Source organism: Aulonocara sp. 'chitande type north' Nkhata Bay, linkage group LG12, assembly GCF_057382095.1.
Source record: "Aulonocara sp. 'chitande type north' Nkhata Bay isolate Kocher_YH1m ecotype deep benthic linkage group LG12, A_spYH_male_GT1.1, whole genome shotgun sequence".
Classification (NCBI taxonomy): Eukaryota; Metazoa; Chordata; class Actinopteri; order Cichliformes; family Cichlidae; genus Aulonocara; species Aulonocara sp. 'chitande type north' Nkhata Bay.
Window position 1 is genome coordinate 18630594 of NC_141355.1, and position 14233 is coordinate 18644826.

At 41.2% G+C, this 14233-nt stretch overlaps 1 protein-coding gene across 3 annotated transcripts in view; it reads right to left on the minus strand.

Moving 5' to 3' along the window:
• Positions 1 to 14233, minus strand: part of LOC147317245 (uncharacterized) — a 311308-nt gene that overhangs the window by 215393 nt on the left and 81682 nt on the right. The window lies entirely within an intron of this gene.

The following is a 14233-nucleotide window of genomic DNA, read 5'->3' on the forward strand; positions in this document are numbered from 1 at the left end:
CTGCCAACAAATCACTTTTATGTCATCGCCTCGACTCAATGTTTGCCTCGCTCTCTTTTTGTCTGAGCAGAACAAAACAGAAACAATTCAGGAGGGAGGCAATTTAAAATAAAAATCATCTCCACCCAACCATCTTAGTGTGCCAGTTAGTTTCAATTAAACCTGTTTAACTAGGAGCTTACTTAGCATGGCCCAGGATGTAGTCAGTGTGGAGGGCAGAGGGGCAGAGGGAGGGGCTACAGGGTGTGAGAGCTCAGGGTCTGTGCTCCACATCTGCTCCTATATTAAAGGCATATGGGCTGGACCACGCCAACCACTTATGAGCATGCACGGACCCCCGTCCAGAGCCCAATCAGTCTTGATGGGGTGATGTAATGGACATACCTTGGCCTCCCTTGTCCTTTCAAGCACAGTGCAGCCATAACGCAATCCTGCACAGAAGGCCAGACAACATGCCAACTCACTGTCAACACCTGCCCGTCAAAAACTGGTGGTATGAAGGCACACATGCAGTGGAAAAGAAGGGATGGCGACGGCAACGGGCTGAGATAAGAAAGGAATATAGAGAGAAGGAGAGAAAGTAAAAGCAAGCGAGACGCAGAGAGGGAAGACAGGCAGCATGCAGGACCGCTGAGGCCACAGAAGGCTGTAGAGAAAAGATGGGAAAAATTACCCGAAAACGAATAGTGCAAAAGTAAAATCTAAGGAGTATCTACCACCAGAACTCGTGCAACTTGTGTTTGTCTTATAGCATGGAAGGTCAGAGAGGAAATGAGAGACACAAAATATGGGTTGGGATGTGGCTGTATAATAATCCAGAACAGGCCTGCTCCTCTACTCCCCCTGTGGCAGAAAATTAGGAGCCTGTGGTACAAGTTGTCCCTTCCACATTTATCAGTGACACCACCATGCCCAGACTCGCACAATTGTGTTTTCATCTATTCCCACAAACAACCATTCATCTTGGCTGTGGTGTAATGGAGAAGAAGCACGGGGAAGGAAACAGGATCAAGGGATCCCACGCTTTGGTGGACAGATATGGTGGAGAGGAAAGGGTGTTCTGGCTAGACGCCTGACTTAGGTGACTGAGAGTTATCTCAGGTTGGAGGCGGGGGGAGCTTGTGTGCGGTTTGCCTTCTCAGAAGGATAAGGTGTAGTCAACTCTGTGGTGACCCAAGAGTTTGTCACAGGGGATGTAATGAGGTCAGATTACAGGCTAGTCCACAGACTGGCTGCAAAAGGTTGGCCCGTAATCCCACAGTCATTAAAGGAATGCTTTGTTAAAAGTGGATGGAGGAGAGAGAAAAAAGATGGAGAGAATGAAGAAGAGGGGGGAATATAAGAGGTGTGTGGGGGAACTCAATAACACTTGATTCAATATGAAAAGCCTCTTGTTGCCACCCAGGAGAAACCCGGCTAGGAAGGATGTGAGGGAAGCCAGCCGAGAGACTCCTACAACCAGGAACAAGACGTGCCTTGTTCCAGGTTTAAGGAGCAAACAGATTAAGATGAATTGATGCAAGCTTAGTGACTTTAGAGAATGGGGAGAGAGAAAAAAAACGCCCACAGATCAATAAGGCTTAGGAAGCAAGCAACCAAAGACGAATCTCAACTCACATTCAAGAGGATAATACTCAATGAAGGAAACACTCTCAGATCTCACATATATCCCTACTCTTTGGTTTAGACTTAAAAACAAAGTGTACAATAAAAAAAATTAACAAAACCAGGATAGCAGTGGGGGGGGGGGGGGGGGGGGGGATTTAAAAACAAAACATTTGAAATTTAACATAAATGTAAACATTTTATGCAGTCGTAGAGGTAAAAGAAAAATTATGAGTATGGACAAAGAATAAAATTTAAACGATGAAACAAGGCTGAACTATTTATACAGACATTGCTTACACATGTGCATTTTTTTTTAAATTTTCACTTCTGTGGTTTGAAAATGCATGTGTCTGTGCACTGTGTACGCTAGAACACACGAGGGGTTTAAAATAAAACATATGCAGATCACACCAAAAGTCCTATTGCCAACAAGTTAACATACATCCAGTGTCCCACAGTGCACTGTGACAGATCAGTGCCTAAGCCGGCCTGGCGGGGCCTGCGCCCTGATGTTTGCAGAGATCAGAGAGAATGATCTGGGTTAACATGGTAATTATACGGCAAAGCCCTGCTATCTCAGGCTGGATCTGAAACTGTTTTTCTCCTCTCTACTCAGATATTTCAGGCCTCCAGTTAGGAGGAGCGACAGCCGTCTTCCAGAGGTAAAGCCTTAAGAGGTGTTCCATCTTAATGGAGGTAAGCACGTTGTGACTACATTTAATAACAAAATAAAGATCTGCTTTAAATTATTAAAATTTATAGGCTTGTATGAAAATATTTTTTATATTTTTCATATGCTCTGATTTAATAATAGAAAGGCTCATCAGCGGTCTGGTTGTTGTTGATAACTTGAAAGTTAGATTTCAAACTGGAAATTGTGTGTGATAAAAAGTCACGTGTGAAATTAACTGTAAAATCAACTGCCTGTTAGCTAGGTTTTATGAGATTATCTGGGCATTGTATATAAAATACCACTGTGCACTATTGAAACCATTAAAAGCAGACTAGTATGAAAGTTAGGAAAGGGCTCATTTAAACTCACCATCATTGTTATTCCTTCCAAAGGAAGAAAGAAGAGATAAGTAAACCATTGGCTGAGGTAATTGAAAAGGGTACCAATTATAAGATTTTAACTGCTTTACATATCATTGGAAACAATCACTGTGTTATTTTTGGAGACAGAAACTTTTAAAAAATAAAATATAGCTGACTTTTGACACTACTGAAATTAGCACATGGTTTGCATCTGGTTTGGTGGTAAAACACAACCTGCTCTTGGACTTCAATTATTTTAATGTGGAAAAATAATAATTGCTCTACCTAGAGAGAGAATTATAAAAATATTAACAGTATTTTGCCTGTATTAAGTTTCGACCAACCAAAAAACACAAAACAAAACCTGGTGGTGGTAGCTATGCCCGTGACTGTTATTTCCCAGTATGTTTATGTTTTTTCTGTATTTATTGTAATGTGTATTGTTTCCGTGACCGCAGGTGTGCCCTTTAACCCCAAAGTCATTAGCCTTTGCCAACTAGGTCTCTAAACTGCACTACGCTGGTGCAAAACACGTGCAGAGAAAACGAGAGGCACAGCGAAAGAGAGAGAGCGGGAAGGGGAAGAAGGCTCCTGGGCCAATTACGGCCCCAAGAAAACAAAGGGCTATATTTCAATGATTCCTCCAGCTGTGCTGTTTATGAGCTGTGTGCTTAGTCTCTGTGACCTTCACCTCCACACTTGCCCTCTCTGAGGGAAAACAAGCTAAAATTGCCTGATGCTCAATCTTTCATTTCCCCTTGTTTTTCTCCCCCCTGTATTTTCACTTTTCTTGCTTTTGCAAGTTGCTAAAAACATACTGCTTATTTGATTCAGGATTTTTTATATTTATTAGGTTAGATATTTTATGGCCTAGCAACTTTAGTGCTAACTTGATGGTATGCCATGTCCAACACAGTCTTAAATGTAAAAGTAAGAAAAAATATAGTCTAATCTAAGGCTTAATGGCAAGGTGTGTGTCATATGTAACCTTTATAACTTTGCTTGTCAGACTCCCTCCCTCTCCCACCAGCACACATACGCACATGTGCACAGACCTCATAAGCAGGGTCTGGGTATCAGTCACTGTGGCCCTTTGACAGGTCTAACCTTCCCAAGCGGCAGGCTACAACATCTTCACTGCAGTCCTATTGACCAAAGCAATAAGCCATTCTATATGGTGTATTAAAGTAATTTTCCACATGCTACCTCAGCACGATCCATTGTTCATGCAAGCTGCTGCTGACCATGAAGACAGGAAGAAGGTGGAAGGGGCAAAAAAAAGAAAAAAAAAACCTTCCCCAAGCTACTGGATGAAATTGCAACACTTTGCACAGCAAAACGATAAGTTCTCTGCATAAATGTGTTTTACTTTTTCTTTTTTTAAAATTAAAAACTGTGTGTGTGTGCATGTGGGGGGGGGGGGGGGGGGGGATTTTTGGACTGTCAGAGGGAGGTGCCAGCAACACCTAAACGCTTGGAGGCATATGTCCTTACTATTCAAAGAGCATGTTCAAATTATTCCTCTTATATTAGAAAGCAAAAAAAAAAAAAAAACGAAAAAGGAGCGGTTCTTTTGTTGGCAAGCACTGGCTGTGTAATATGTTGAGGCCATCTGCGTAGTCCGGTGGCTGCCCTCCCCTGCTCCTCGTGTCAGAGGTGGTGTTGGAATCGCTGTGTACCTCACCCTGGCCTCTGCTGAAATCAGCTCCAGTCCGGGACCATGTGACAAATGATTCCAATCTAGGCTGAGCGCCCTTGACTTGACCCTGACCGCTGTAGACAATAAGGGCAAGCTCAGTCACTGGAAAAGATGTTCTGTGCTAATAAACCCGAGTGCGGACCAGGGTAGCAGTGAGCGGCAGCACGGCTTGGGTGGGAAGGGGGAGGAGGGCATTCGGGGAGAGAGGAAAGGGGGGAGAGTTCAGGTTCTGACCTCTCAGGTGCAGGTTGATAATGAGTCTCCCTGTTTGCTCTGTGAAAATGACCTAAGAGAGATGAAAGGAGCCAGAGCACAACAAAGAGCCCCATTCTTTGCTCCTCTGAAATGGGATCATTCTTGAGGATTGGCTTATGAATGCACTTTCTATTTCATTGGCTTTAAAGGGCACTTAAGCCAAAATACAAACATGTAAAAGTAGTTGGGCTAGATGCTGCCACGCAGCCCCTGAAACCAAGCGTGCACCTCCTCTCGGACCCCACACATGCAAACAAAACAAGCAAACAGACGAATAAAAGTAGATGCTCGCTCGCCCGCATACACATGCATGCAAGGACAAACGCACACATGCCGACAATATCCCAAATCCTGCTTGTGTCTCCCCTTGTCTCCTTAATAAACCCTATAAAATGAGTGTGCTCTTGCCAAGCGTGGTGCCGTAAACATGCCACTCCAGAAAGGTTCTGGGCATCCCGCTAGTTATGCTAATGAAACCCCCACCCTCTTCTGTTTTTCACTCTCTCTCTTATCCTGCTGGCACAGGCTTCACTCTTCCGCAGTACACCACTCCATTGTCATCCCCTGCCCCTGTTCTGCTGGCATCAGACTAGATAATACACAGCAAAACGAAGATCCAAGAACCCTTGTAAAAAAACATGGCAAGAGAATAATATGGTTATTATTTCTTTGAACTCAAAACCAGGCCATTGTTCTTCATTTTTGTGTCCCAATTTGTAGCAAAATATGGTACAAAATATGATTATCTTAAGAATGTGCATGCACGGATGGCTAATTATAATGGTATAAACAACATTTCCAAGGTAAGTGTTAGGAAAGAAACAAGAGAGGGTCATGAAATACTGAACAAAATAACTCTCACTTCTATCTGATAAGCTGTGACAAGCTTTGACACAGCCAGAAAGTAGAGGCAGGACTTCTCGTAGCGCTGATTCTGGTAAAGTGGAGTATATCAGCAGGTTATTTGTCATGGGGACTTTCGGGAACTTAGCGCTTAGAGTAACTTAGAACTTGGAGGCGGAAGTGCTGGGCATGACAGGAACCCCTGAAGTCTGCTGAACTCTGCTGAGTGTCAATCTGGAAACCAGGATTATACCCTCCATCCTCTGGCTTGAAAACACAAAACCCACTTGTCACTGCAGCACAAACTTTTGTTTGTGTGACTCTAAGAGCGAGTAGGTGTGTGAAAATGCACATTTGTCTGTATCTATAAATGTGTGCGTGTGTGTGTGTCCATTTTCATGCTTCTTCAAGGCCTTGTGTGCATGTGGCTTTCTCAGAGCTGTTGAGTATGCCAGGCCTCTGACATGTGGATTTGTGGCTTGACTGCAGAGGAGTTTATCACAGATAATTACATAAGAATGTGCTGGAAAAGGAACAAACCACGGACAGTCTGGGCTGGCAGATGCTGAGCCTCGGCCTACACAGTGCCCCGTGCTCCCTGCACTCCAGACTCACACACCAGCCCCCACCGGGCCTCTCTAAGCTTGAAAGGGCAACAGAGAAAACACTGAAATCCTGGAGAGCCCAAATGAGCTTCTCTTTTATTTCTCACCCTACAGCTTCCTTGCTTCTCTTTCCTTCACTATACTTTTCACACATTTAACTTTAACTTCGCAGAACACACAATAGATTTTTTTTATATATATATATCGTGTTAAAAATATATGTCTCCAAGTATTAAAAGTGTTAAATAAAAGTAAATATATATATTTTATGGAAGTATGAATAGCCAAAAATAAAGTGCACAAATTGTGCAAACACGCTTGTAGTCTCACCAAGCTTGGAAATTGTGGATTTGCCGAATAAAAACTACTGAAATAGGTTTTGCTGAAGATCCAGCTTTTGCCACCGGCGGTGATCATCCACATTAAATTTGTGTGAGTTTCAAACAGAAGTTGATGTCACCACACAAGTTTGAGGTCTGCACTGAAACCGCAGAGTACACAGCGCCAATGATAAGGAGACTTCAGGGAGTGATTTAAAAAATAGAAGCAGCGCTGAATGCACCCTGGAGGTGAATGAGAAGATGATCTTCAGTTTTCATGGATAAAGTCCCTGAATGACTTTGTAAATGCATACACATTGTTTTTTTGTTATTCAAAATGGATCTTTTGAGGGTGAACATCACCTCTGTTACACAATGCCTTGATCCTGGACCAAGAGAGAGAATTCCAAATTCTGCGAATATTCTCGCTCTGTGATCGTTCCGCCACAAAACTGTGGCAGTGTCGTGCCTTCTATCATCCGGGCTTCTGTAAAGCGCAGAAATGGTCACTTTTTTCTCATGTTATGAACATTCTCAGTGTCAGTGTCTCTGTTGCAGATGGTGCAGTGTGTGTGTGTGTGTGTGTGTGTGTGTGTGTGGGCATCTTATGGTGTACTGAATTGGAAATGGAAGTTTATAAGGGCACTGGCAAAAACCTCTCCTCTGCCCTCCCAAGATAATGAAAACAGTGTGGCGAGAAGTAAAATGTGACCACTGCAAAACTGAAACCGCACTGAGGTAGCAAGATGAATAACCTTGCGCACCAGCCAAGTGAATTCTGGGTATCAATGCCTTTTCGATTCACTTACTTTTTGTAATCATCAAGGTCAAAAGGCAATTTCTGCAAGCACATAAATAAATAAAACAGGTTGGCAGCAAATTAAATAGAAAGGGGAACAAAGTCATGCCTCTAGCTAGTAATAGAAAAAACAAGGGTAGAAAATCTCACATGAAAGCTAATTTTAGATAACATCTAGCTTTGCCATTTGACTAATTGGAATACACTTCAGTCTTCATACAGAAATGCCATTAGCACTTAAAAAAAATTTTGTGCTAAAGATTTTTGTTATGCAAAGTATTATTTCTTCATCCATGACAGCATCCAAAAGCTGTTGATAGTGAATGTTGTGGTTTAATCTTTTTTTTTAATTATTTTATCATTATATGGCTTTAAAATAACTCTGATTGTAAAAGTTGTATTTTCTTCAGCTGCACTTTTACTTTGTCCAATAAAGCCAAAATGCCATCCCTTAGTCTATTACTAAAGTTACCAAATGTTACCAGTGGCCCCCTTTTTTTAATCAAAGACAGTGTTAACATAAACATGTTGCATACTGACTATCATGGCTAGCTGTTGTCTAATGCTGCATTTGAGATTACGTGAACAATCAGTTTATAGTTATCTGGTCTGGTGTCCCTCTGTATGCTTTAGTTTGTATTTTAAACTTGTCGTTTTAGCCTTTCTTACATGAAACCTGAGGAGGCCTGTTTTTCAAAGTGACTTTCAGGTTATTTTCTGATGGCACAACTTTTCCACTTAATCCAGGAAAAAAAAGACAAAGAAAAAACTCCTACAGGGTAAATTAGTCTTGCTGTCAAGTCTTAAACTCACAAACCCAAGGAGACAAGACAACTCTCCATGTTTTTAGTTGCTCCTATAAAATATCTACAGGAATCCTTAGTTTTTCTTTCCACCAAATGAGCTAAGATATAAGAGAACTTTATTGACTTGTAATCGTGTGATACTGAGTAGTGTCAGCAACAGCTCAAGGTTATTGTGCGAAATGAGTTCAGGCTCTAAACGGCTCAGCATTGTAAACTAAATCAATACTACCAAATAGTGAGTACTGCCATTTACAGCATGACGCCCGCAGGAATTTCATTCTAGTCATAACTCTCAGCACCCGGCCTTACATAGTAAGCAACAATGGGCCCTTATGAAAAAGTAAACAAGTTGTCGGGGTCGTGCAGTTTATTCCTCAAGGTTGCGTCAAACCCCAACATCCAGCCTCCTACTATAGGGCCAGAGGTCTTGCATTTGTCTGGCTCTTCTGTCAGGGGCAGATCCCTCCTCGCAGTACACTGCTAGCAGAGAGACGGGGGCTTTTATTAAGTGTTGGCAGTAGACAATATGGCCTCCGCCTGTTTCTAGTGCCCCTGATTCTGCTCTCTTGGCACATGATAAGATTCTGAGTCCATTCTGACAAACCATACAGTATATATTGCTTTTGTTCAAGAATCCAGAGCAGTTTCTCAAAAAAAAGAAAAGAAAAAAGGACAGTTTATTACTGTTTAGAAACCTCCTTCCAAGAGCAAAGCAAGCATGCACAAGAAAGAGTAATGATATGTTTTAGGTCAATATTTTATACGATGATGCATTTTGGGAGGCACACCTCTACAAGGCATGTGTGAAACAATGGGTGTCATAACTGCCCCGTGCAGCTTATTAATCTTCCCTCGCCCTATAATCAATCTGTTTCTCCCCTTGCAAACACTGGTTACATCCCTGCGTTACATGAGAGACCATCTTTCACTGTGGCATAAAAGGGTGGCTCCAGGATGCTGATGTCTCTCTCATATGAGGCAGCTAAGACTAACAGTACAAAGCGACTTCCTCGGGATGTTTTTAAATCGATGGCAGCAAGATTAAGCAGGAAAAAGGAAACGGGACATCAACTTTTCTTGTTTGTTTTTTTTCCCCCCACAGCTGATTTGACTAGTCAAATGAAAGCCTAGAAAAAAAAATCTGTAGATTACTTATTGACTACCCAAATAATAGTTTTCTTTGAAGAACAGATTTCCAAAGCTGTGACACAAAGGTATCTTTCAGCGACTGTAAAACCTAGGCAGGGTTCTTATTAGGATGTCCAATCAAACATATGGTGTCATGCTTACAACTGGGAACCATTTCAGAGGTATGTTGTGAAGTCATACGGTAGTGCTCTGTTAAAATTATTCTATAGAAGACAGCAAGGGGAAGTTGCCACTATTCTTGTCATTCCCCATTGTATAGTCATACTGCAGCAATTATTCAAAATCTTTGATTATCCTCAGAGAAGCGATGCAATCATGGCTGAAAATCAATTTCAGGGACATCAGGAAAAATCAAAAAGCTAGCACAGTGCCAACAGGGCCAAGGGCTTGTGTGAGAGAAGAGAAGGGATTTTTTTCTCATCATCGTTTCGGTTTTCCCTTTGCTGAGGGTAATCAGCCAGGAACACCAGAGAGCTTGCTGTTAGTCAGAGCCAGATCCTGATCCTGTTCAGAGCTGCTAGTGATGTAGAGCCAGGTAGCATCCAATTAGCGCTTAGTGTAACTTAATGCAAAGTACTGGCACTCGGCTCACCGAATCCAACTAGTTGTCATAGAATTTCCACGCTTGTTCTGTCAAATTCACGAACATTTGCTGATTTGCTTTGCCTTCTCAAGGCACCATGGAGTTGAAATAAGACGTTTTCATCAATGCTGTGCTGTGTATGGCCATTTTCTGCTAAAACAGATTGGCCTGATTACTGATGAGACAGCAGGCACGTCAGCGACGGCTGCTTGATGCTTATTGACAACTGTGTTGCTTTAGAACCACATTTACTCCTTTTACATATAGAGCAATTTGTAATGGCACAGGTTCCAAAGCTCTTTAATGGATGTAAATCCAATGAAAAAATTTCATGATAAACTAAAAGCATGTACCATTTTAAGTAAAAGAAGCTGGATATAAAAATTCCACACGTCTTTATGTTCAATCTAGGCATGCCCGCTTGTGTTTAATCAGTCTGGACCAAATGCTGGACTTATCTCCAGCAGCTGAGAGCAGATCGAGTCTGATAATGACATATTTAGAGACACAGCATAAAAGGAAAGCCTACCCTGTTCTTTCGTAGCAGACTGATCTGGTTGATGAAAAGCTCAAAAATATGCCAGAGACATTACAAAATAAGGGATAATGTGTAATATCGTATTTGTCCCAGTTAGATGTGTTTCACTTTCTTTTACTTTTTCTTCCCCTTGACTTGTGCTTCTTGGTCTCAGAACATGAGCAGCTGTGATGAGAGCCTCCACAGACTTCACTTTCTAGTAACACTCAGACATTTGAGTTTTGGCTGTGGCATGTGATGTTTTGTAAAGATGGTGGCTTCCTCCCTCTGTCCTCCTACCTGCCAGGGCTCAATGGGCGGATTGCTGCTACTTGTGTAACAGCATTAGCAGAGGTTATTCAGCAAAACAGTGGAAAATCCACTCCATCATGTTTCCTCATCAGGGATGTCTTCTCTCTGACCTCCACCTCTGTTTCAGTGACTCACACAAACATGGAAGATGGATATGTACCATCTCCTCAGGTTCTGCCAAATTCAACAAAAGACAGGCCTGTCAACCATGAAATGGTCTTTACAGAAGTAATATGGACAAATGTGGATTAGTTGGAGGCACTTTTATCTCTAGATAATTTCGTGACCTTTATTTTTTATTCTAGGTTGTAAAAGATTATTCCGAATGCTATCATAACAACTGGTATAAAAGGAAAATGGTGGTCTATTATCCTCCGTAATTCCTTTCTGGACATCTATCATCATGCTCCCCTCCCTCTACCTAGCATTCATCATAGGACACCCCCATGGTTTTCTAATCTACAGCTTTTGTTTTCTTTTTCCTTTTTCTTTTCTTTTTTTTTGTGCTTTTTCTTGGTTATATCTCCTCTGAATTACTTGGCTCGGAAACACACAGGCAAACACACAGACACACACAGGCAAACTGCTGTCTGGCCTCCGAGGTTCAGTGGGAGCATTAAATACAGGTCAGGGTGACAATGAGGTTGTTGCAAGGCCTTGAGGAGGCCTGGGGGACTCTGCTTATTAGTCCCTGGGCATGACTGTTTGTGTTTGGTGAGTACTAGTGTTGGATAGTAAGTTAATAGAGTAGATGCGCGATGAGGACATAAATGGATAAATAAACTAAGCAAAACAGAACAATCCGACGCGATGCACATGTGCACAGATTTCACATCTGGATATTGGATTTCATGCAATGTTCATGTCCTGTCTTGTTCATCTCCCTCAGAAGTCTGTTTTTGGCTCGAGTCATTTCAATGACATCATAGCACAGGACTGATGGGGAATATTTCTGCATGACATTATATTCTTTTTAATAGCTGCAATTTGCTCTTATTATACACTCTTCTTATACACTCTTAAACAGCCTTTATATATAGCTTAAGTTGTAAAAGCACTGTACAACATATGTAATGAATATTTATCCAATTTTAAGGAAAAGTTTTCTCTTACACTGTGATCGATTTAAATTTAGAAGTATTGTTTTTATTTAATCTCACCCTTTCTTTGGTGATTATTTCATTATTTATAATCACAATAAATTAAATTATATGCACTCCAACTTAAATGTACACAATGCACATGCATAACCTTTATTAGTTGAAGCCCAAAATCAGGGAAAAAGATTCAGTTTTCAGTGTAGGCTATGCTGTACTGTACAGTATGTACTATATTCTAATCTATCCACAAGCAGACATGTCTATGCAGCTTCAATCTTTTTCTTTCTTTCTCCATGACAACTTTCATTTCAGTCACATGGGTGTATGCTGTAATAACTCAGTTTTATGTTCAAAATAAAACTGCAATACAGAGGAGAATATTAGTAAATGCTGCAAAGGCGACCCTCAGAGAAATATCCGTTTTCTGCAGTGAATCTTGAGACTGTGTGATGATCTGTTGCAGGTATCTGTTGGTTTCAGAGTCATGCCCTTTACTGTCCCTCCGTTATTTACCCACCAGACATACACAGCTTGATAAATGTTTTGTCTGACCTTCTAAATTTGTTTTCCTTCCTCTTAACTGTGATTTTATTTCCCTTGGACAGGCCAGACACTGTGCGCCTCTCTGTGTGTACGTGCACGTGTGAATGTGTCTGCTCATTTTTTCTTGTTTTTTTAAAGCTTCACCACCCGAAAGATAAAACGTATCTTTTCCTTTTTGAAAATTTTTTTTTTCCATCAGTTCATCATTAGAACGGGAAAAAAAGAAAACACTGTAAAAGCAAAGGAATTCAAAGCTCTACTGAAAGCGACTGGCCCTCCATCTAGTGTGTGTCTACTTCAATCTGTAAAGGGTTAAAGTCGCCACAGGCCAGAGCAGAGTCAACATCGGCCACGGCTTGGCTGGCCTACCCTGCCAGATCAATATCTGCAAATAATAAATTAGCTCCCCAGAGGGGTCGCACTAAACCCTGAGCAACACTGCCCTGGAAAAGTCCACAATTGGTGTGTGTGAGACTCAATAAGCCAGGTGAATGACTGTGCAGGGGCACATCTTTAGCACTCCATAATAGAAAATTAATGGTGCTCAAATCAGTGCTGAGGGCACCCTGAGGGTTACCTAATAGGCCTAGTTAGAACTGTCATCCCTTCCAGAGTCGCCTAAAATATTACATGCAAACACAGGGAGCCACGATGAGAGGGAAGAATGGGAGTGCATTTATGTCTTATTTGTGGTTAAATCAGCTACAGGTAAAAGGTGAGATAGCACTGAGAAGATAAGAAAGGAAAGAAGTCATGATTTAGCTTGGTATAGCTTACCAAAGAATACTAAAGAGGTCTAATTTTGAATTTGGAAGAGGACAGAATCTAACGCTAGTAAAACTTATACGTGTCACCATCAGCAAGGATAATCATGGCACAAACTGTTAAGTGAAACCTTTTTTTACAGTGCACTGTCATCGCTTAATGCTGTCACTCTTCGTATTAGCCTTTTAGCTGTTTATTAGCACAGACTTGCATACAGCTATTTCAATGGCATATGAACAGCCAGGCCCGGCAAGGTCACTTCTACCAGTTTTGATTTCCCCTTTAAGCTACAACATAATAATAATTAGATATTTAAATTTGCTTCATAAAAGCACAGCTCATCTCATTTTAATAGAAAGATTGACTGATGGCCTGAATAAGCACCAAACCGTTGATGTGTATTTCACGATTTTCTTTGTTTCTGCTGGTTAAACGTCAGATATTAGTTATTTCAGTCAGTTGTTGCACAATGTACAATTCACAGCCCTTGATCATACATTTGTCCTGATTATTTATGATAAAAAAACGTTTTTTTTTCCCTTTGTGATTATGCTCATTGTCTTCAGTTTTAATGACAAGCTGTAGGTCAAACAGCTGCTCATGTTACCAGAAAAGAAATAAAAAGGAAGACAATGACAGAAAAATGTGAAACAAAATCATTCCAACTTGCTCAATTCAGGCACTATTAGCCTACCATAAAACCATATACCCTAAAGAAAAATTCATATTGCCATATAAACATGGAAATAAATAACAAGAGAGCTAAGTAATTTAAAGTTTTTCTAATATGGTTCTGAATTTTGATACTGTATAATATTTGCAGTGTTCAAGCATAAGCCAATCTAAGGTCCTGTTTAAAAGCAGATCTATATGCCACACAGGCTTGTAATGAGCCTTAAAAGCACATCTGATCGCTTATTCCAGTTGGTTTATTTCCCCGCCCTTACGGAAAGACTGCTGGATTCAATAAACACACTTCTTATTGATCCTAAGTCACACAGCAACACATGCACCTGTCTCACCCACACCCAGCAAGATTTATTACAACTTTATACGCTTGGAAGAAATGAAAAGGCACAGAAATGTAATCAAGTGCACTCCCATACACACAGACAGTTTAATTAGCCAATGATTTCTCATCAACGTATCCTCATACACGCACAATTTTTCAAACCCTTATTTATCTATGCAATAATATCAGCTGGATGGAATGTGGGGAGGGGTTTTCCTCCTTATCTCTCCTCCTATCCCCCTTAGATCTGGACTTCGGCAAACTGTCTGCTGCACTGACACC